The sequence below is a fragment of the Pelecanus crispus genome, chromosome Z (genome assembly GCF_030463565.1).
Source record: "Pelecanus crispus isolate bPelCri1 chromosome Z, bPelCri1.pri, whole genome shotgun sequence".
NCBI lineage: Eukaryota > Metazoa > Chordata > Aves > Pelecaniformes > Pelecanidae > Pelecanus > Pelecanus crispus.
Genome location: NC_134676.1, coordinates 17,139,356 through 17,161,067, shown reverse-complemented (window position 1 = coordinate 17,161,067; position 21,712 = coordinate 17,139,356).

Here is a 21,712-nt window from a genome sequence, read left to right as displayed (position 1 = left end):
AAAGTGTCTAAGAAGGTGATACAGAGCATCTAAGGCTAGGTGAGGAAGCCCACAGAAATCCATGCATAACTCTAACATAGTTATGAACTTTACTCTTTTCCTCACTGAATTGCAAAAGCCTATTCAGAAATTTTATTAACAAAGTATGAAATATGTTTGCTCAGTACATCAGTAAACACAATTACAAAAGCTACAATAAATGCAGCAGAAATGAATATTCATGATGTGGTGCAAACCTTATTTAATTAGATGGACATGCTTCCACCAGAAAAGGAAGTTTTTATATTCCCCTGGGCTGGCAGCAATGCTCAGGTGGCCCCACAGTCAGCTGCTAAAAAAGCTTCAGCTTAATCTAATTCTGAAACTGTACCTTTACAAGCATTTAATCAAGATCATATTCAAAATTCTGGCTTTTTTAATCAATAAAAAAAGACATCATTTTACTTTTGGAAGTGTAACTATGGAAATGGTTCCTGGTTCACATAATGCAGATTACTGGAAATATGCACCTACTGAAAGTGGTACTTTAGGAATGTACTTTTGAAGGAGAAGAATTCTACCTGAGAAGCAGCTATTCCTCTCTTATGATTAGAAAGGTAACCCAGCACTAGCTCCAGTATATACTGTATACCTCTAAAGGTATGTGAGTTCACATGAATCTGGCAATGTCTTTGTGCAGTTTCTACACCAGTTCTAACCTTTTCAAAAAATCTTGAAAACCCTTCCTTAGCTCTTTCAATTTGATGAAGATAGCCTATGACCAAATTTCTGTGTATCAGACTGGCCCAAACCATTTCAATCTTGCCTACTGTTTTCTCTGTAAGAGATGGGAAACTGCTGTTTGACGGGAAAAAACTGCCCAAGCACCTGAACACATCTTCTTTCTCCAGCCCCTGGCAGTGGCAACGCATTCCAGAAAGTTGGGCTGATGCTGCTCTTGAACCAAGGGGTGAGAGGCAGGGGATACCGCTGATGAGAAAGACCCTTCCCAGCAGCTGCTGCTGCATCCTCCTCCCAGCTCCACTTTGGCCATCCCTACCTGTCCCTGCCCCTTGGTGTGAAAAGCAGCAGCTCAACTCTGGATCTAGTAGCAACACTCTTGATGCCAGCTTCTCCCTAGGACTCTCTGAGGCAGTTGTTTGCACAAGGAAGAAAGTGAAGTAGCTGTTGTGTGTGGAGGAGACCTTGTATTAGGTTGCTGCTAGAGGTATGATAAGGCAGGTAGAGTCACGGGTGCTCTTGAGACACAAACTGAAAATCTATGCCTTAACCATCCTGAGCTTTTTCCATTTCCACTGTGTTGCTTCTCATCTCCATACCTTGCTCCATACCTTGCTTCTTTTAGGTGCAAGTGTGTGATTTTTTTCATGCATAATTTAGAGCTTTAAACTCTGTCTACAGGTGATGGCACAACAAGAATTTTGATTTGGCAGAACTCTTCATGTCATTATGAAGCCACTCCATGAAGCCCTGTAGATTGGAGTGAAGGATTCACAATGACTGGAAAAAGGCAAAAATTACACCCATCTTCAAAAAAGTATTGGGTTTGCGTGGCAAGGTTTCGGTAGCAGGGGGCCTACAGGGGTGGCTTCTGTGAGAAGCTGCTAGAAGCTTCCCCTATGTCCAATAGAGCCAATGCCAGCTGGCTCCAAAATGGACCCACTGCTGGCCAAGGCCGAGCCCATCAGCAACAGTGGTAGCGCCTCTGTGATAGCATATTTAAGAAGGAGGGAAAAAAACCAACCCGGCACAAACTGTAGGTGGAGTGAGGAGTGAGAATGTGTGAGAGGAACGACTCTGCAGACACCCAGGTCAGTGCAGAAGGAGGGGGAGGAGGTGCTCCAGGCACCGGAGCAGAGATTCCCCTGCAGCCCCTGGTGCAGCCCATGGTGAGGCAGCTGTGCCCCTGCAGCGCATGGAGGTCCATGGTGGAGCAGATATCCACCTGAGCCTGGGGAGAACCCCATGCCGGAGCAGGTGGATGCACCCAGAGGAAGCTGTGACCCCATGGGAAGCCCATGCTGGAGAAGCTCCTGGCAGGACCTGTGGTCCCACGGGGAGAGGAGCCCAGGCTGGAGCAGGTTTGCTGGCAGGACTTGTGACCCCATGGGGGACCCACGCTGGAGCAGTCTGCTCCTGAAGGATTGCACCCCATGGAAGGGACCCACACTGGAGCAGTTTGTGAAGAACTGCAGCCTGTGGGAAGGACCCATGTTGGAGAAATTTGTGGAGTTCTGTCTCCCATGGGAGGGACCACATGCTGGAGCAGGGGAAGAGTGTGAGGAGTCCTCCCCTGAGGAGGAAGGAGCGGCAGAGACAACGTGTGATGAACTGACCCCAACCCCCATTCCCCATCCCCCTGTGCTGCTCGGGGGGAGGAGGTAGAGAAAATTGGGAGTGAAGTTGAGCCCAGGAAGAACGGAGGGATGGGGGGAAGGTGTTTTAAGATTTGGTTTTGTTTCTCATTACCCTACTCAGTTTTGACTGGCAATAAATTAAACTAATTTTCCCCAAGTTGAGTCTGTTTTGCCCATGATGGTAATTGCTGAGTGATCTCTCTGTCCTTATCTTGACCCATGAGCTTTTTCATGGTATTTTCTCTCCCCTGTGCAGTTGAGAAGGGGAGTAATAGAGCAGCTTTGGTGGGCACTTGGCATCCAGCCACGGTCAAACCACCAGTCAGAAAGGGCACTACAGTTGTCAGCTTCACCATAGGCCCTTAGAAAGTTATGGAGTAAATCCTCATGGAAGCCATTTACAGGTACATGGAGAACAAGAAGGTGATTAGTAACAGCCGGAACAGATTTACCATGGCCAAATCATATAAATTCCTAAGCTTTTAGCAAGCCAACACTGAACAGCAGGGCTGCCACTCAGATGGAGCTTGGGAAGATGGAAGAATGGGCTAGAAGAAACCCAATGAAGTTCAATGAAGACAAATGGAAAGTTCTGGACCTGGTGCAGAATAACGCTGTGCAGGCTGGGGACTGATCAGGTGGGGAGCTGCTCTGCAGGAAAAGGCCAGGCAGTCTCAGTGCACGAGCTGTACATGGCTTCAAGGCACCCTTGAGACAATGAGAGCTAATAAAGTACTGGGCTGCATTAGCAAGTGTATCCAGCAGAATGAGGGAAAAAATTGTCCTCCTCTCTTATAAGAATCAGTGGAGTTGCATCCAGTTTTCATAGAATCATAGAATCATTTAGGTTGGAAAAGACCTTTAAGATCATCAAGTACAACCACAAACCTAACACTGCCAAGTCCACCACTAAACCATGTCCCTAAGCACCACATCTACACATCTCTCAAATACCTCCAGGAATGGTGACTCCATCACTTCCCCTGGGCAGCCTGCTCCAATGCTTGACAACCCTTTCAGTGAACAATTTTTTCCTAATATCTAATCTAAACCTCTCCTGGTGCAACTCAAGGCTGTTTCTTCTTGTCCTATGGCTTGCTACTTAGAAGAAGAGACCAACACCCACCTCACTACAACCTCCTTTCAGGCAGTTGTAGAGAGTGATAAGGTCTCCACTAAGTCTCCTTTTCTCCAGACTAAACAGCCCCAGTTCCCTCAGTCGCTCCTCATAAGACCTGTGCTCCAGACCCTTCACCAACTTTGTTGCCTTTCTTTGGACACGCTCCAGCAACTCAATGTCTGTCTTGGAGTGAAGGGCCCAAAACTGAACACAGTAGTTGAAGTATGGCCTCACCAGTGCCAAGTACAAGGGGACAATCACCTCCCTGCTCCTGCTGGCCACACCAGTTCTGATACAAGCCAGGATGCTGTTGGCCTTCTTGGCCACCTGGGCACACAGCTGGCTCATCTTCAGCCAGCTGTCAACCAACACCCCCAGGTCCTTTTCCGCCGGGCACCTTTCCAGCCACTCTTCCCCAAGCCTGTAGCATTGCATGGGCTTGTTGTGACCCAAGTGCAGGACCCGGCACTTGGCCTTGTTAAACCTCATACAGTTGGCCTTGGGCCATCAGTCCAGCCTGTCCAGGTCCCTCTGCAGGGCCATCCTACCCTCCAGCAGACCGACACTCCCACCCAACTTGGTGTCATCTGCAAACTTACTGAGGGTGCACTCAATCCCCTTGTCCAGATCATTGATAAAGATATGAAACAGAACTGGCCCCAGTACTGAGCCCTGGGGAACCACTTGTGGCCAGACGCCGACTGGATTTATCTCCATTCACCACAGCTCTTTGGACCATTTTTTTACCCAGCACAGAGTATGCCCATCCAAGCCATGAGCAGCCAGTTTCTCCAGGAGAATGCTGTGGGAAACCGTGTCAAAGGCTTTACTAAAGTCCTGGTAGACAACATCCACAGCCCTTCCCTCATCCACTCAGCGGGTCATCTTGTCATAGAAGGAGATCAGGTTAGTCAAGCAGGACCTGCCATTCATAAACCCATGCTGGCTGGGCCTGATCACCTGGTTGTCCTCTACATGCTCTGTGATGGCACTCAGGATGATCTGCTCCATAACCTTCCCTGGCACCAAGGTCAGACTGGCAGGCTTGTAGTTCCCCAGATCCTCCTTCCAGCCCTTCTTGTAGATGGGTGTCACATTTGCTAACCTCCAGTCAACTGGGACCTCCCCGGTTAGCCAGGACTGCTGAAAAAGGATGGGAAGTGGCTTGCTGAGCACTTCACCAGCCCCTTGGTACCCTTGGGTGGATCCCATCCGGCCCCATAGACTTGTGTCTGTGTCTAAGTGGTGTACCAATTTGCTAACCATTCCCCCTTGGATTATGGGGGCTTCATTCTGCTCCCTGTCCCTGTCTTGCTCCTCAGGGGGCTGGGTACCCAGACAGTAACTAGTCTTACTATTAAAAATTAGGCAAAGAAGGCATTTCCTCAGCCTTTTCCTCAGCATTTGCCACTGCGTTTCCCCCTGCATCCAGTAAAGGATGGGGCTTCTCCTTAGCCCTCCTTTTGTTGCTAATGTAGTTATAGAAACATTTTTATTGTCTTCTACAGCAGCAGCCAGATTAAGTTCGAGCTGGGCTTTGGCTCTTCTAATTTTCTCCCTGCATAGCCTCACGACATTCTTGTAGTCCTCCCGAGTGGCCTGCCCCTTCTTCCAAAGGTCATAAACTCTCCTTTTTTTCCTGACTTCCAGCCAAAGCTCTCTTTTACCCAGCACAGAGTATGCCCATCCAAGCCATGAGCAGCCAGTTTCTCCAGGAGAATGCTGTGGGAAATGGTGTCAAAGGCTTTACTGCTTTACTTTCTCTGTTCAGCCAGGCCGGTTGTCTTCCCTGCCGCCTCATCTTTTGGCACGTTGGGACAGCCTGCTCCTGTGCCTTTAAGATTACCTTCCTGAAGAATGTCCAGCCGTCCTGGACTCCTTTGCCCCTCAGGACTGTCTCCCAAGGGACTCTCTCAACCGGGCTCCAAAACAGGCCAGTCTGCCTTCCAGAAGTCCAAGGTAGCAGTGCTGCAGACACCCCTCCTTACTCCTCCAAGAATCAAAAACTCTTACCGTTTTGTGACCGCTGCGCCCAAGACGGCCTCCAACCACCACACCACCCACAAGTCCTTCTCTGTTTGCAAACAACCGGTCCAGCGGGGCACCTTCCCTAGTTGGCTCCCTCACCAGCTGTGTCAGGAAGCCATCTTCCACACGCTACAGGAACCTCCTGGAATGTTTCCTCTCTGCCGTACTCTATTTGCAGCAGACATCTGGTAAGTTGAAGTCCCCCACGAGAACAAGGGCTAGCGATCGTGAGACTTCTCCCAGCTGCTTATAGAGGATTTCATCTGCCTCTTCATCCTGGTTGGGTGGTCTGTAACAGACTCCCACCACGACACCTGCCTTGCTGGACTTCCCCCTGATTCTTACCCATAAACACGAGACCCTATATTGTCACCACCACCAAGTTCTAGATGATGAAAACACTCCTCAACATACAGGGCTACCCCACCGCTTCTCCTTCTTTGCTATCCCTTCTGAAGGGTTTATAGCCATCCGTTGCAGCACTCCAGTTGTGCAAGCCATCCAACCAGGTGTCCGTGATTGCAGTTATATCCTGGTTTTCCAGCTGCTTCCAACAGTGGCTTCCAATTCCTCCTGTTTGTCGCCCATGCTGCGTGCACTGGTGTAGATGCACGACAGTTGGGCTACTACTGATCCTGCCACCTCTCTGGGGGAGAAGCCCAAATTCCTAGGTAACTGTTCTCAGGCACTTCCATGGTTTCTAACACATCAATAACCCTTGCATCTTTGCTGCCCCATGGAAAACTATGCCCTGCCTCCACTGAGATGGCAGACCAAAGGGCCTCTCTAGCACACCGTCCCTCAAACATTGGCATGCTGCCCCTAGCCTTATCTCTAGCAAGCCTGGTTTTATCCTTTCCCCCTCCAAATCTAGTTTAAAGCTCTTTCAGTGAGTCCTCCTAACTCCTGCTGAAAGGTACTTTTCCCACTTTAAGCCAGGTGTACCCCATCTGTCACCAGGTGTTGTGTAGACAGACTGATGATCAAAACCCCAAAATTCTGCTGGTGACACCAGGCTCAGAGCCAGGTTTTGGTTCCCCAGTGCAAGATAGACATTGACAAATTGGAGTGAATGCAGAAAAAGACCACAAAGATGGTTAAAAGGATTAAGCTTGTGACGTATGAGGACAGGCTGCAGGACCTGAGCTTGTTCACACTGGAGAAAAGAAGGCTTGAGAGGATCTAACTACTCTCTTGAGCTTCAGTCATAGGTTTTAGTGAAGACCAAACCAGACTCCTCTCAAAGTACACAGCAGTAAGGCAAGAGGCAATGGGCAGAGATTGCTGCAAAGGAAATTCTGACTAGATATCAGGAAAAAAAACCTGCAACCTTTTGCAATAAGGGTGGTTAAGCACTGAATAGGTGCCCAAGAGACTGTGCAATCTCTGTCATTCCAGATTTCCAGAACACCCCTGGGACAAGGCCCTGACCAACTTGATCCAATTTCAACATGGGCAGACGGCTAAATTAGATGGTTCCTTCAAACCTAAATTCTCCCTTAATTCTATGGTTCTAACTGATAGGGATATGTTCTTCTAAGCAATTTTTGCCCAGACCAGCTGCTCATTAGCCATGCTTTCATAACAGCCCTGATCCGACTTCAGCAACTCCTGCAAGTAAGAAGTATGTTAACCTGGATTTACAGCTGGACTTAAACATTTTGGTTGGCTACAGGATGCTCACAGGAGCTGCTCTGTCTTCTGAAGATTTTGGAATTGTTGCTTATCTCAAATTCATATAACACTTAGTAAGAGATTAATGATCTTCAGCACGAAGAGATTACTATATCTGGCATGGCAATCTTCAAAGAAACAAAACTGTTTACAACATTGCTGTTTGCAGAACTAAGATCCAAAGAGTTTTAATAGATCAAGTAACTGGTAAAATTACTATTCAAATGCAATAGCATTGCACCTGTAGCAATCCTGCAATGATATTCCCTTGGGAACAATATTCTTGTTGCCATATAAGATCATTTGCAGTTTACAGTCTGCTGGGAACCTTTGCAGAGCAAAAGAAAAACACTGCATTCTTCAGTACTTCACTAGCAAAAACATCAGTGGATACATAACCTGGCAGGAAACTTTTAAAACACTGTCAAATGAATTGTAATAAATACCTTCAATCAATAAGAAAGTACGTACCTTAGGAAGTGCCTCAGGTTTCAACAGGGATGTGTTAATTGCCTGAACACAAAACTAGATCCAGTAAAGGAATTATATGCCTGTGTGATGTATTACCACTTCCCCTCTAGTTCAGTGACTCAGTGCACTCCCACACTCAAATGATAAATGAAAATGGATATTCAGACAGGCCCTTCCTTCTGATCTTTGTGTCATCGCTGCAGATACTTCACTCATTTTCTAGCTTGCCCTTCAGCTCCACCTTTTGTTTAATATCTTCAGCCATATTTCATGGGAACAGTTATACTGTAACTCACATACGTGCAAAGGACATGTATCATCCGAGTCTTACTTTCGGCAGTGTGTTAGATATGTAAGTGCCATTAGCGTAAGGCTTCTCCCTACAGTTGACTGAGGACAGTAAAATAAATACTTCTAAAATCTTTATAGCTTTAGAAATTAAATATCCATACAAATCTGGCCCTTTGGCACTTCTTAAAATTTCAACAAACACACTGAATCACTTAAAAAGGACCCTACATTTATTAATTTTGTAAATGTATTACAACTGGGCATATGGGTAGTGTTCTGCTTTATGAACCCACATTGCTCATCCTTCTTGCTAAAGTAATCTGATGTTGTGCACTTTATAAATGCTATGGTAACAAAACAGTTGCAGAATTTTTGTTTCTTTCCAGGTATCTTACTTCATCCTTCACAGTTGTTCTCCAGTTGCTAGACTATGCAAATATTTGAAGAATCTTTAATTAAAATCTTAGACACTGAACCTACACAAAGCAGTGAAAATGTCTAAACAGAATAACAAATATTTTTTATCAGTCTGTACTGGGCCTTGTGCTAGCCTTGAAATTTCTCACAGTGCAGACTTGCTGATTTTTTTTCCTCCCTCTCAGATTCATCTCCTTCAGAGTTTTCCATCCTAACTTTGAATTGTCCAGCAGATAAGATAAGAATCATAGAATCATAGAACAGAATCATAGACTCATTTAGGTTGGAAAAGACCTTTAAGATCATCCAGTCCAACCATTAACCTAACATTACCAAGTCCATCACTAAACCAATTAAGGGTAGAGTAGCAATTTCATGTTTCCTGGCTTGGTGGCTGGATTATTTATAATGAAAGTAAAAACCAGGAATCATTAAGATTGGAAAGGACCTCTAAGGTCATCAGTCCAATCATCAATCCAACACTACCACGCCCACTAAACCATGTCCCAAAGTGCCATGTCTACCCGTTTTTTGAACACCTCCAGGGATGGTGACTCCATCACTTCCCCTGGGCAGCCTGCTCCAATGCTTGACAACCCTTTCAGTGAACAATTTTTTCCTAATATCTAATCTAAACCTCTCCTGGTGCAACTCAAGGCTGTTTCTTCTTGTCCTATGGCTTGCTACTTAGAAGAAGAGACCAACACCCACCTCACTACAACCTCCTTTCAGGCAGTTGTAGAGAGTGATAAGGCCTGCCCTCAGCCTCCTCTTCTCCAGACTAAACAATCCCTGTTCCCTCAGCCGCTCCTCGTAAGGCTGAGGCTCCAGACCCTTCCCCAGCTTCATTGCCCTTCTCTGGACATGCTCCAGCACCTCAATGTCTTTCTTGTATTGAGGAGCCCAAAACTGGACACAGTATTCAAGGTGCAGCCTCACCAGTGCTGAGTACAGGGGGATAATCACCTCCCTGCTCCTGCTGGCCACACCAGTTCTGATACAAGCCAGGATGCTGTTGGCCTTCTTGGCCACCTGGGCACACTGCTGGCTCATCTTCAGCCAGCTGTCAACCAGCACCCCCAGGTCCTTTTCCGCCGGGCACCTTTCCAGCCACTCTTCCCCAAGCCTGTAGCATTGCATGGGCTTGTTGTGACCCAAGTGCAGGACCCGGCACTTGGCCTTGTTAAACCTCATACAGTTGGCCTTGGGCCATCAGTCCAGCCTGTCCAGGTCCCTCTGCAGGGCCATCCTACCCTCCAGCAGACCGACACTCCCACCCAACTTGGTGTCATCTGCAAACTTACTGAGGGTGCACTCAATCCCCTTGTCCAGATCATTGATAAAGATATGAAACAAGACTGGAACCATTAATCATAGGTATTCCATTCCATACAATCTGGATTCTTGGAACCATCATCATCATCATATATGCCTTCAGTTTTAGGGACCCATATGGCAACGAGAGAACGTTGCCATTAGTTCAGGGCAGGCCTTAGAAAGTGGGAGACACTTAGGTTGACAGGATTAAATTCTAAATGATAAGCGACAGACTACAACTGACAGGCACAGACACATCCCTAACTGAATTCTCCTTACAAATCTATGATAATAACTACTGAGAAAATGAGAAGTACAGAAGCTCTTTCCAATAAATGCCTGTTACCATTTTTGACTTCTAGGCAAAGAGTTTCATTTCAGTCTTAGCAAACATGCTTGCAAATATGTTCTTCACTGTTTGCCACCCACAGACCCTAGCTGGAAGCTAAATCCTCTTAAATTTAAGTTTTTAACATACATTATCCAGATTGCTTTACAGAAGTGCATCTCTCCATTGGCGATATGTAGGAAACAAAGGTTATTAAGGTCAGGGTGCCACAAATTGCATTGAAGTCAGATACTTAAAGCAGCCAGTGTGAATAATACTCTTAATACTCCAGTATTTTTATTTACTTCTGTGTATTGAACACTCTGGACTATTGCTCAGCTGGGGCCTGGGCAGGGAGAGTCATACTTAGTCAATAGTAGTGACTCCAGCAGACCAGTACAACCACCTCTTGCAGGAGTGACCTCTCAGTACTCTGCTGCACAAATGCATGTGTCAGAGAAGTCAGCAACTGCCAAACTCACAAAAAGCTGACTGTATATGGTCAGGACATGACCAAAAGGGACCAGATCCTGACCCTGTGATAGGAGGCACATGCCAGTCCATGTGGTTCTCTGAAGCCATATATGGTATCCTGAGATATTATTACTACTGTTTTCAGTTCAAAGTGCCTGAAGGAATTCGGGTTGTTTTGCAACTTGTCAGAGTGTTGTTTTCATAACAAGAAGCTGGAAGGCCAGGGTATGTGCTGAATGCCTAAGGGTAAGGCATGAAGCACATGAATATCTGAAGACGCAGGGACAGCACTGGAGGGCAATGCAGTCTATCTATTTCCATACTGCCTACTGAGCATGGTCTTGGGGCATGCTGCCCCTTTAGCTGTGCCCAGACTACTTGGCATAGGTTAGCAGACAGACAAGATAGTCAAAGACTGGTTGGCACAGACATAACCGTACTGGGTTGTTTGCTAACAACTAAGCAACGGGGATCATCAGTGGTCCAGTGCTCAGCTTTGCTCCCTGACAGTTTTATTTAGCAATACAAATACCATCAATATCCATGCCAAAGCATCAAATCTAGCAGAAAACTCTCTTTATCTGGTAGGGAAATTATTATTTCTGTAGTTATTATTTACTGCCATGGAGGCATGCTGCTTCTGTAAAAAGGCCAATGTCCCAGCTATTCTCTTGCCAAACTGCAACTCCAAGGCTGGGAAACAGCCGTAACCATGTGCAAAGTTCAGTATCTCAGCTTCTTTAAACCTTTGACTCACACTTTGGCAATTGCACAAAGTTACACCCCTCGCTACTTATCAGAAGACAAATATCACTGCTTGTAATCTCTAAACATCAAAGATATAACAGAAGACTATGCAGTGTTAGTAATATGCCAGACTGCACACGTGCACCCTAAACAGATTTGTCTGTAGGACAGTTTTATCATTTATGACACTAATGGATTGAAATTCAGTTACTCACCTCAGGTTACCTGGGCTGGATCACCTGCATACCTGTCAGCTTTTACTCTTTTGGAATGTATTTCTTTAATTGTATGCTCATATTATGTGAACTACAGCGTGCTATATGACTCACCTAAAAGCAAGCAGGTACCTTTTGAATTCTCTTCTCTGTATGGACAATCCTAGTTGATTTTCATTCTATGATTGATTTAACTTTTAAAAATATGTTATTTCTGTGTTCATTTTCAACTTAGTATTATTCAAAGACACTTCAAAAATGTATCTTCTGTGCTGGGTGAAGGACTGTAAAAGATGACATAATGCATGAAAAGTGCTGATTCATCCCAAAGAGTTCTATTGTTAATAGTAAATCATGCATAATATGAAGTGCACTTGCAAAATAACTCATAAAAAAAAAAAGATTAAAATTTTCTGAACAAGCTGATAGCTTAAAGGATCTAAGTAGGTTACTCACAGTGTAAGACATACATATTCCCTTTCCACCAATCTGCATATCAGAAATATGTCAGTATTTTTTTCAATATACATACCATCAAATAAATGTATCTGGTTTAATTATAACTGAACACTTAGTCAAGGTTTCCTGAAAGGTCTGACAAAGCATTTCTGGAAACTGTAAAATGGTTTACATACCTCCTAATAGATAGCTCCAATTCATGGAATTCATGTTTTGCTGACAAAATTGTCAGTAGTACCAAAATTACCAAACTTTAATTAGTTGTGAAAATTTCTTCTTATGTTTGTAATTTTTTTCTGGGGGGTATGGGGGGATGGAGGGGAGTGGTGTGGAGGAGAAACACAGGACAGGATTACCCAAGAACCATTTACTACAAAACCACAAACATTTTTAAAAAATCTGCCTTTGGAAATAAACATATTCTAGCCATAAATCTTGCTCCTCCAGTGTTAGCTTGCTAGTATTTGGGAAGAAGAGGACAAAAGCAAAGCTTTAATTCTCCTCTTCATTGTCAAGCGTAAAGGTTAAATTTCAGTCTATCTTTATCAGAAAGCCCACAGGATATACTCTGTTGCTAAGATAACATTGACCGAATAACTTGAATTTTTGGCACGCTCAAATTTTTTCAGCACTTCGTTTTCCAATCTCACCACTCTTATCAAAATATATTATTGCAACTGTTAGAATAATATTTTAAGTTATTTAGCCCTTTTAAGTAAGTTATTTCATGTTATAGATTATTATTTTAGGAAGTTAAAGCGAGGCATATGTGAAAACAGCAACCTCATTCTGCTGCAAAATGCAAAGGGCATTGGAGATTTCCAGTGATTTGGGGAAGTTGAAACAAGCCTAGGGTGCCTACAAGGGAAAGTAATTGGAAAATGGTAGTATTGCAAAGGCTTCCAGATAAGGCCCTTTTGTACAGAAACAGGTGATTTTTCTTTAAAAAAAAAAAAAAAATTAAGCAAGCCCTTGCCTCCTTATCCTGCTAGTAGCCCTGCACTCTCTAACCAAGGACAGAAATGCCAAAGACAACTCAGAGTTCATTCCTAGCTGAAGCCTTGATCGGGGATGAAGACTTAGGTAATAAAACTCAGTTATAGGAGTATGAACAATTAACACAGATTGACTGGGTACTCTTTTTTTTTTTTTTTTCAACATAGTTGATCATGCAATCAAAGAATGAGTATTGTAAGAAGTAGATTTCACAAAAATTCAGTGAATGGAAGATTTATGAATTCTGTTTTTCAATGGAAGGCACTAATAAGCAATGAAAGAACACAAGTGCTGGTTATGAAATCATGTACAATATCAGGGAATAAAAGCCACCAATACGAGGTTCATTCACCCATGGGCAGAAAACTGAAACTCCAGAGAACTGAGGCTGTATATTTGTGCACAACCCAATCACAGGCTCATAAAAGTCAGTGAGACTGAACAAGCAGAACTCTGATCACTGCCCTTTTATGAGACACGTCAGAAGAGAAGGATCAATATTAAGAGGTAGCTTTTAGCAGAAACTGAAGCCTTGACTGTGCTGGACTCTTCAGTAAGCCACAGCAGAGACAGACCCAAGACTGATGATGTAGCACAAAGCTACCACAAACCCTTCAGTCTGTCAGCAATCATCGTTGGCTCCATGGAGAAAAGACCCAATGGTGTCCCATGCAAACATCAACCTACACTGACAGACCCCCACTCTGAAGCCACTGAGGTATGAAAAGAAGCTCCAGTTGTGAGCAGTCCCCAACAGTCCCACACCAGTGCATGCTCCGCAGCCAGTAAGTGCTAGTACAAATTAGCATATTTAAAAGGCTTGAATTTTTCTGTAAATATAAGCACCATGGAAGTTCCTTGGCATACAAGGTAGGCAAGTAACAGGTCTGCTCATTGATACATGCTGTGCCTTTCTTAGTTGTACCTGCTCATTTGTCAGCCTTTATTGTACCCAGAAATTCCAATTCTTGATTTCTTGCTGTGTGTAAAGACTTTTAGCACAAAGCTACAGCCGCATGCCAGTGTTACAACCAGTAAGCATGGTAGAAGACCCTTGAATTCTAGTTAAATATTGAACCAAGCAATGACTCATAGAAATTTTCCCATGAATGCTTGTAAAATAATCCTGGAATAAGCTCTGTTAGACTACAAATATAATAGCTATCACTCCTTTTATCTGGAAGTAACTGATTTGTACTACCAGTTGTTAGTACATCACCAATGTGATCAATAGGATACAATTTCTTTTGATGCAAAAGACATGTAAATCATAGCAAAGCATACCCATCACACTGGCATTTCCATGGGAATAGAAAGATGCCACCAAAGTTTGATACATAAGGGACCATTGTGATCTCAAGGTGCTGCCAAACATTCTCTAGCAGCCTAGAAAATGGGGTCTGAGAGCAGAGACAGGGGTCTGGTTGTTCAGAGCGCATCTGCAGAGACAGTGTAGGCAAAAGGTACCAGGGCCATGTGTCAATACAGCCTGGATGAACCAAATGTTGGCTCCAGACTACAATGTTATTTATAAACACTAATGGTTAAAGACTATCTTTTATTGTTCAGTCCTTTCTTCTCTACCTAATCATATTTTCTTTTCTTGCTATCTTTCCTTGCTTCCTAAAATTTATTTCCTCCATGCTCTCCTCATGTTGTTTGTCAAGAAGAACATTCCCTTAGTTCTAGCTGTAATTGTCAATTAAGTCATTAACTGATGCCCAGCATGGCTGTGTCTGAATACTATGTTCTCTATGCACTGTATGAAACAGTGGCAACTAGAGCATTCAATCAGATCTAAACCTGCTTGCTAACAGCATGACAGAAAGTAGACAAAGTTATTTCTGTTTATATGCAGACAATAGAATGAAATTTTATGGTTTTATAATCAGAATTACCTGTATTACAAGATAAAATGCAAGTACATTCATCATTCATTAATATATATTACAATGAATTGAACACTGATGAGTTGGAAAAATGGAGCAAAGGTTTATTTGCTTCATCTAAGTGATACATTAAATAAACTAAAGCAGACAAAACAAACAGTCTGGCAAAATGCTGACAGTCTAGAATTAACTACAATTGCAAATACGGACAATCTTTGTTTGCGGTGAATCACTAATAAAAATAACATTCAGTTAACGATAAAAGGAAGATCAGTTTTGAGAACAGTGACAATTGATCTGACATTAACTTGTGCAAAATTTCAGCTAATGAGAGTCTCCCATCTCTCTAAAAGCTGTTGAGGCAGCATTAAGCTTCTGGCAACAAAGGACACAAAAATGAAATTGTCAATAAAATTCTCGGAAGCTTAACAACGACATTTGAATACAGCCAGAATAAAGTAAATTAAGAAATTACATTTCTGAGTGCATGGTATAGTGAGGGATGTAATACGAGCCTGTCCAGTATCAGCTTCTGAATCCAGAAGATTCTTTAAAATTCTACCCAGTCATCCAGAAGACTACATTTCCCAGAAAAATTGCAAAGTAAATCTAGATGAGGTGCCAGACATTGGGTCCAGAGGCTGAGTTTTTCACTTTGCTGTATAGAAAGAACTCTTGTTAGAAATAAGAACAAGATGACACATTAACCTGGTAAGTGTGTGTGGTGGGGCATGGGGAGGGCAGGCAGGGAGTATATATGAGGGAATTAATAAAAGGAGATGGGAAAAGGAATCAGTGAACTCATCTGTTAATTAAGAAGAGGACATTTGGTGCCCACAGCACCAACAGTATGGCAGCTACCAGTCACAGGAGAATCAGATTATGGTTGGGCAGAAAAACACATCTGTAATCTGGTAAATCACTTTGGAAAGTGCTCCCACAAAAGCTTTTTATAAACTGGCAGATTATGGATGACTTAGTCTAACAGAGGAGCTCATGAAGTTCAAGGCCACCTCAAATCCTTTAACTGATCAGGCTTCATTGATGTATGATAACCAGTCACTAAACTAGCCCAAAGTGTCATTCCTCAGGGGTTACTATTGCCCATAAGATTCCACTGAGGGAAGAACCCAGTAACTCGGCAGTTATCTAAACTATACAGCAACTGGTTTACAGATCCTGTTCAAGACTTCAGCACTCAGAAAAGTACTGGTTGCTCAACATTTTATTATCTTCTGTGGATTAGCTCTCACATATTTGCCCTTCTAGAAGAAAGACTGCTAAGTGGCAGTCACAGAAATTTTCCAAATGGCTCTAGCTGCCAAAGACTGCCAGTTCTGAGTATTCCTCCTGGCTGCCTGGGCCTGCTTTTCCCTTCTAAACAACCCAAGCTGTGAATGAGGGAAATTGCAAAGTGAATTTAAATCTGATTTCTCTATGCTTAGCACTCCAAAGTATTGCACTGATCTAATTTAAGGGAAGCCCCAACACTGCAATAATTTATGCTCTGTGCAAAGTTCCCCAAGTGACAGATGAACCACAGCAGAACAAGCAGGAGTGCAGTAGAATTAGAAACAGAATCACACTCTTTCCAGACAATTTTTCAGAATATCCCTCACATGCCCTGGGTAACAGTAGTATCCCAGCCTCATGCTTTATAAACAACTCCTATACTGAATTATTCAGAAGCAAATAATGATGCTTTTTGGTGTGTTTTTTTTCATTGCAGCAAAGATGCTGGACACAGGACAGTTGTTACCTACGATCACTTCCCAGGACAATATCCTGGGAGAAATATTCACTAATAACACAGCAAGAACAATTTAAGATCGTGAGGGATACATGCAACTAGAGCCGAGAGCACTGCAGTATGCTTGTTTGCTGAAGGACAATGGAAGCTCCAGCTCCGCCAGTTTCTAGCCCTCAACTGGTTTGGAGGTCTCCTCTCTTGCCCTCTCCTCCCAGATTTTCACTTCAGGTATAACTAGTCCTAGGGTGGGGTCAGTTAAATGAAAAAAAACCATAACCAAATAAAAACTGGAAAAAACAGGTTGGGTTTGTTCAATCCAAAACGTATGCAAGGAGGTGGTTTCTCTTCTCTCAGGGAAAATGAAGTGTCACCTAGCGGTGCCCTATCAAGTGCCCTACCAAGCAGCTGACAAAGTATTTAAGGAAAGGGTGTCCTCAGACATTTTTGAACTACTTATAACTCTTCAGTATCACAAGTGCATAAAACATTAAATGATGTAAAATCCAGCCCTACACTGTCTATGTCATTAGCTCTCCTGAAGATCTTGACGTAAGTTGTCCTATACTCTTGTATTTTCCCAGTACAGACCTTCACTTGGATTACCATATAGGAAAAATTTCCAAAAACCTGGGGAGTGCCTTTCCAAAACCAGGGAAGAACTGTAATATGCAGCAAATAGGCAAAGATATCACTGCTGCATGTGTTGCACAATACAGCAATGTCTCGTATTCCAGAGCATACCACCAGAGAAGCATAGAGGAGCACAGTAAGATCCATGAAGGATGCAATATCCATGACTGATTTTTCACATCAACTATTTATATAAAAGCAGCTGTCATGAGCAGCAACAACAACAAAACTAAAACCTATCTTGGGCAGTAGATTTTGAGATCTAAGAGACATCTATGATGCACCCAGACAAACTGGCAAAAACTTCTAGAAAACAGCTGATGAGGAACTGGCCTTCCCCTTACAAAAGCTGCAGGTGAAACATTCCTTAGTACCTGAGTTCAGTCATTCTCTGACCTACATGTTACTTTATGTCACACAGCCACACTATCTGAATACAGCAGCTGACAACATCATTAGGTGAATGCAACTAGACCAGTCTCATACACAGCCTGCTTCCATGGTGTTTCTACTGCCCACAAAGTACACGCACCACTGACCAGCAGTGACTAAAGTAAGAGTTGCTTCTCTTTGTGACACTAGATTCAACCTGTCTTCACCTGTTCACAAGAGGTCAAAAGGCTGCCAAAATGAAAATTTGTAATAGCCTCCACAGTGAACCACCACATACCAATGGCACTTTGGTAACCTCTTATTCTTAAAATACTCTGTAAAATACTGCACCTCCTTCAATGATTTTCATAGGTTGTGTATGTGCAGTAGCATGAACTGTGACGGTGGACATGCAATGCTACATTTTACAAGGATTGTTAACATAACCATTGTGGCCTCGAATCCATCTCAAAGAGGTTAGTCTCAAAATGTTAGACAATACCCTTGATAACTGTGATCTTCCATTCGACATGGGCATCTGCACCTATATACAGTGAATTATGATTGATACAGCCTCCCTGATGCACAACAACTATAGTCACATTCTTAAGACAAATGAACTTCTATCAGTGATACCAAACTGAATCCTCATCATTGATCCTATCACCTCCTTTTGTAATTATTTTTTCTTTAATTTTTATTTTTTATGTTGCACCATTACAGCCCATTCAGTGAGGTCACTGAATTGGCTGCATGGTGACCATGGCCAGTCTCTCCAGACTGGGGGCATATAATGAGGCTATGGACAAGTCCAAGTGACTGTACCCTGTAGAGCAGTGCCCTCTAGTCAGATTTGATGTCAAATGCTGTTGACATTCAACATTTGCACTTGTTTGTTTTGCCAAGACACAGATTCATCAGATAATCTCTCCTCTTGATACTGTTGTGTAAAAAAATAAACACTTATTGGCACATGATACATGTACCAGATGCACCATGTCCTTGATGAAGTTTCTAACCAGCAGCTCAATTCTCTTCCACATTTTGGAGGAACAAATATTTAAGAATTTTAGTAAAAGTGTATCAGCTTCACCAGGGTGTACAGAGACCCACATTTAATAACCTGATGGCTGAAACACGTAACCAGAAGATAAAGGAAAATAGCCAGGAGCTCTTATTACATGGATGACTTTATATTATATTTATGCAATTCCTTAGGTGTTATAATATCAATAACATTAGCATTAATGCCAGAAAAAATGTTCCCAACTGAAACAGTTCAGGGGAAAAAAAAAAAACAAACCAACATGAAGCATTTCAAATAACTTCTGGCAAATAATATTGACAGAATATTTTGTCCAAATCTATGATACATTTGAGCCATGAGAGGGATGAACACATCAGTATGAATATTCTCCCAAAGTCATAGAATTATAGAATTGTTTAGGCTGGAAAAGACCGTTAAGATCACCTAGTCCAACCATAAACTTAACACTGCCAAGCCCACCACTAAACCATGTCCCTAAGCATCACATCTACATGTCTTTCAAATACCTCCAGGGATGGGGACACTTCCCTGGGCAGCCTGTTCCAATGCTTGACTACCCTTTCCGTGAAGATATTTTTCCTAATATCCAATCTGAACCTCCCCTGGTGCAAGTTGAGACCATTTCCTCTTGTCCTATCGCTTGCTATTTGGGAGGAGAGACCAACACCCACCTCACTACAACCTCCTTTCAGGGAGTTGTAGAGAGTGATAAGGCCTGCCCTCAGCCTCCTCTTCTCCAGGCTAAACAATCCCAGTTCCCTCAGATGCTCCTCATAAGACCTGTGCTCCAGACCCTTCACCAACTTCGTTGCCCTTCTCTGAACACGCTCCAGCACATCAACATCTGTCTTGGTGTGAGGGGCCCAAAACTGAACACAGCAGTTGAAGTGCAGCCTCACCAGTGCTGAGTACAGGGGGACAATCACTTCCCTGTTGCTGCTGGCCACGCTATTTCCGACTCTTTGGACCCAGCCATCCATCCAGTTTTTCACCCAGCAAAGAGTACCCAAGCCACAAGCAGCCAGTTTCTCCAGGAGAATGCTTTGGGAAACCGTGTCAAAAGGCTTTACTGAAGTCCTAGTAGACAACATCCACAGCCCTTCCCTCATCCACTCAGCGGGTCATCTTGTCATAGAAGGAGATCAGGTTAGTCAAGCAGGACCTGCCATTCATAAACCCATGCTGGCTGGGCCTGATCACCTGGTTGTCCTCTACATGCTCTGTGATGGCACTCAGGATGATCTGCTCCATAACCTTCCCTGGCACCAAGGTCAGACTGGCAGGCCTGTAGTTCCCCAGATCCTCCTTCCAGCCCTTCTTGAGATGGGTGTCACATTTGCTAACCTCCAGTCAACTGGGACCTCCCCGGTTAGCCAGGACTGCTGATAAAGGATGGAAAGTGGCTTGCTGATCACTTGAGGATGGAGGTTCTCCTTAGCCCTCCTTTTGTTGCTAATGTAGTTATAGAAACATTTTTATTGTCTTCTACAGCAGCAGCCAGATTAAGTTCGAGCTGGGCTTTGGCCCTTCTAATTTTCTCCCTGCATAGCCTCACGACATTCTTGTAGTCCTCCTGAGTGGCTTGCCCCTTCTTCCAAAGGTCATAAACTCTCCTTTTTTTCCTGACTTCCAGCCAAAGCTCTCTGTTCAGCCAGGCCGGTCGTCTTCCCTGCCGCCTCGTCTTTTGGCACGTTGGGACAGCCTGCTCCTGTGCCTTTAAGATTACCTTCCTGAAGAATGTCCAGCCGTCCTGGACTCCTTTGCCCCTCAGGACTGTCTCCCAAGGGACTCTCTCAACCGGGCTCCAAAACAGGCCAGTCTGCCTTCCAGAAGTCCAAGGTAGCAGTGCTGCAGACACCCCTCCTTACTCCTCCAAGAATCAAAAACTCTTACCGTTTTGTGACTGCTGTGCCCAAGACGGCCTCCAACCAGCACACCACCCACAAGTCCTTCTCTGTTTGCAAACAACCGGTCCAGCGGGGCACCTTCCCTAGTTGGCTCCCTCACCAGCTGTGTCAGGAAGCCATCTTCCACACGCTACAGGAACCTCCTGGAATGTTTCCTCTCTGCCGTACTCTATTTGCAGCAGACATCTGGTAAGTTGAAGTCCCCCACGAGAACAAGGGCTAGCGATCGTGAGACTTCTCCCAGCTGCTTATAGAGGATTTCATCTGCCTCTTCATCCTGGTTGGGTGGTCTGTAACAGACTCCCACCACGACACCTGCCTTGCTGGACTTCCCCCTGATTCTTACCCATAAACACGAGACCCTATATTGTCACCACCACCAAGTTCTAGATGATGAAAACACTCCTCAACATACAGGGCTACCCCACCGCTTCTCCTTCTTTGCTATCCCTTCTGAAGGGTTTATAGCCATCCGTTGCAGCACTCCAGTTGTGCAAGCCATCCAACCAGGTGTCCGTGATTGCAGTTATATCCTGGTTTTCCAGCTGCTTCCAACAGTGGCTTCCAATTCCTCCTGTTTGTCGCCCATGCTGCGTGCACTGGTGTAGATGCACGACAGTTGGGCTACTACTGATCCTGCCACCTCTTCTGGGGGAAGAGTCACTATATTTCAAAACGCAATTATATCCCAGCTTTGGGGGAATTTGTTTTTCTGACTGATTTCCTATGCATGGCAGGGTCCTGAGGGCACCAGCAGGCCACACAGCCCAGCCAACCATCTCCCAGGGCCTCCCCCATCCCTGACTGTAGCCCAGGAGCCCATTTTACCCAGCCCAGACCCACCAGTCCATGCTCCTACCTGGCTGTGGACCTTGCTGAATGTGACCACTACCCGTGGGCCAACGTCCCGGCCCAGCCTCAGCTGGCTGCTGGGATGGGGCCTGGCTGCCAGGCCCTGCTGTGCCATCTCGGGGAGCCTTTGCACCCCCATGGAGCTGCCAACCTGTGCGGTACCATGACAATTCAAAGGCAGTAACACAATTTTCTTTTTGGACAAGAGATTTCTTTAAATTATTTTAAATTCAACAGCACACAATGGAAACTGCAAAAAAACTACAGCTCAATTTTGTTTTCACACTACTGTAAGAACCACAGCACTTACTAGCTCCAGCTTATGAACACATGACTAAAGAGCTGCCAGAAATAGATGAAAATAATGGTG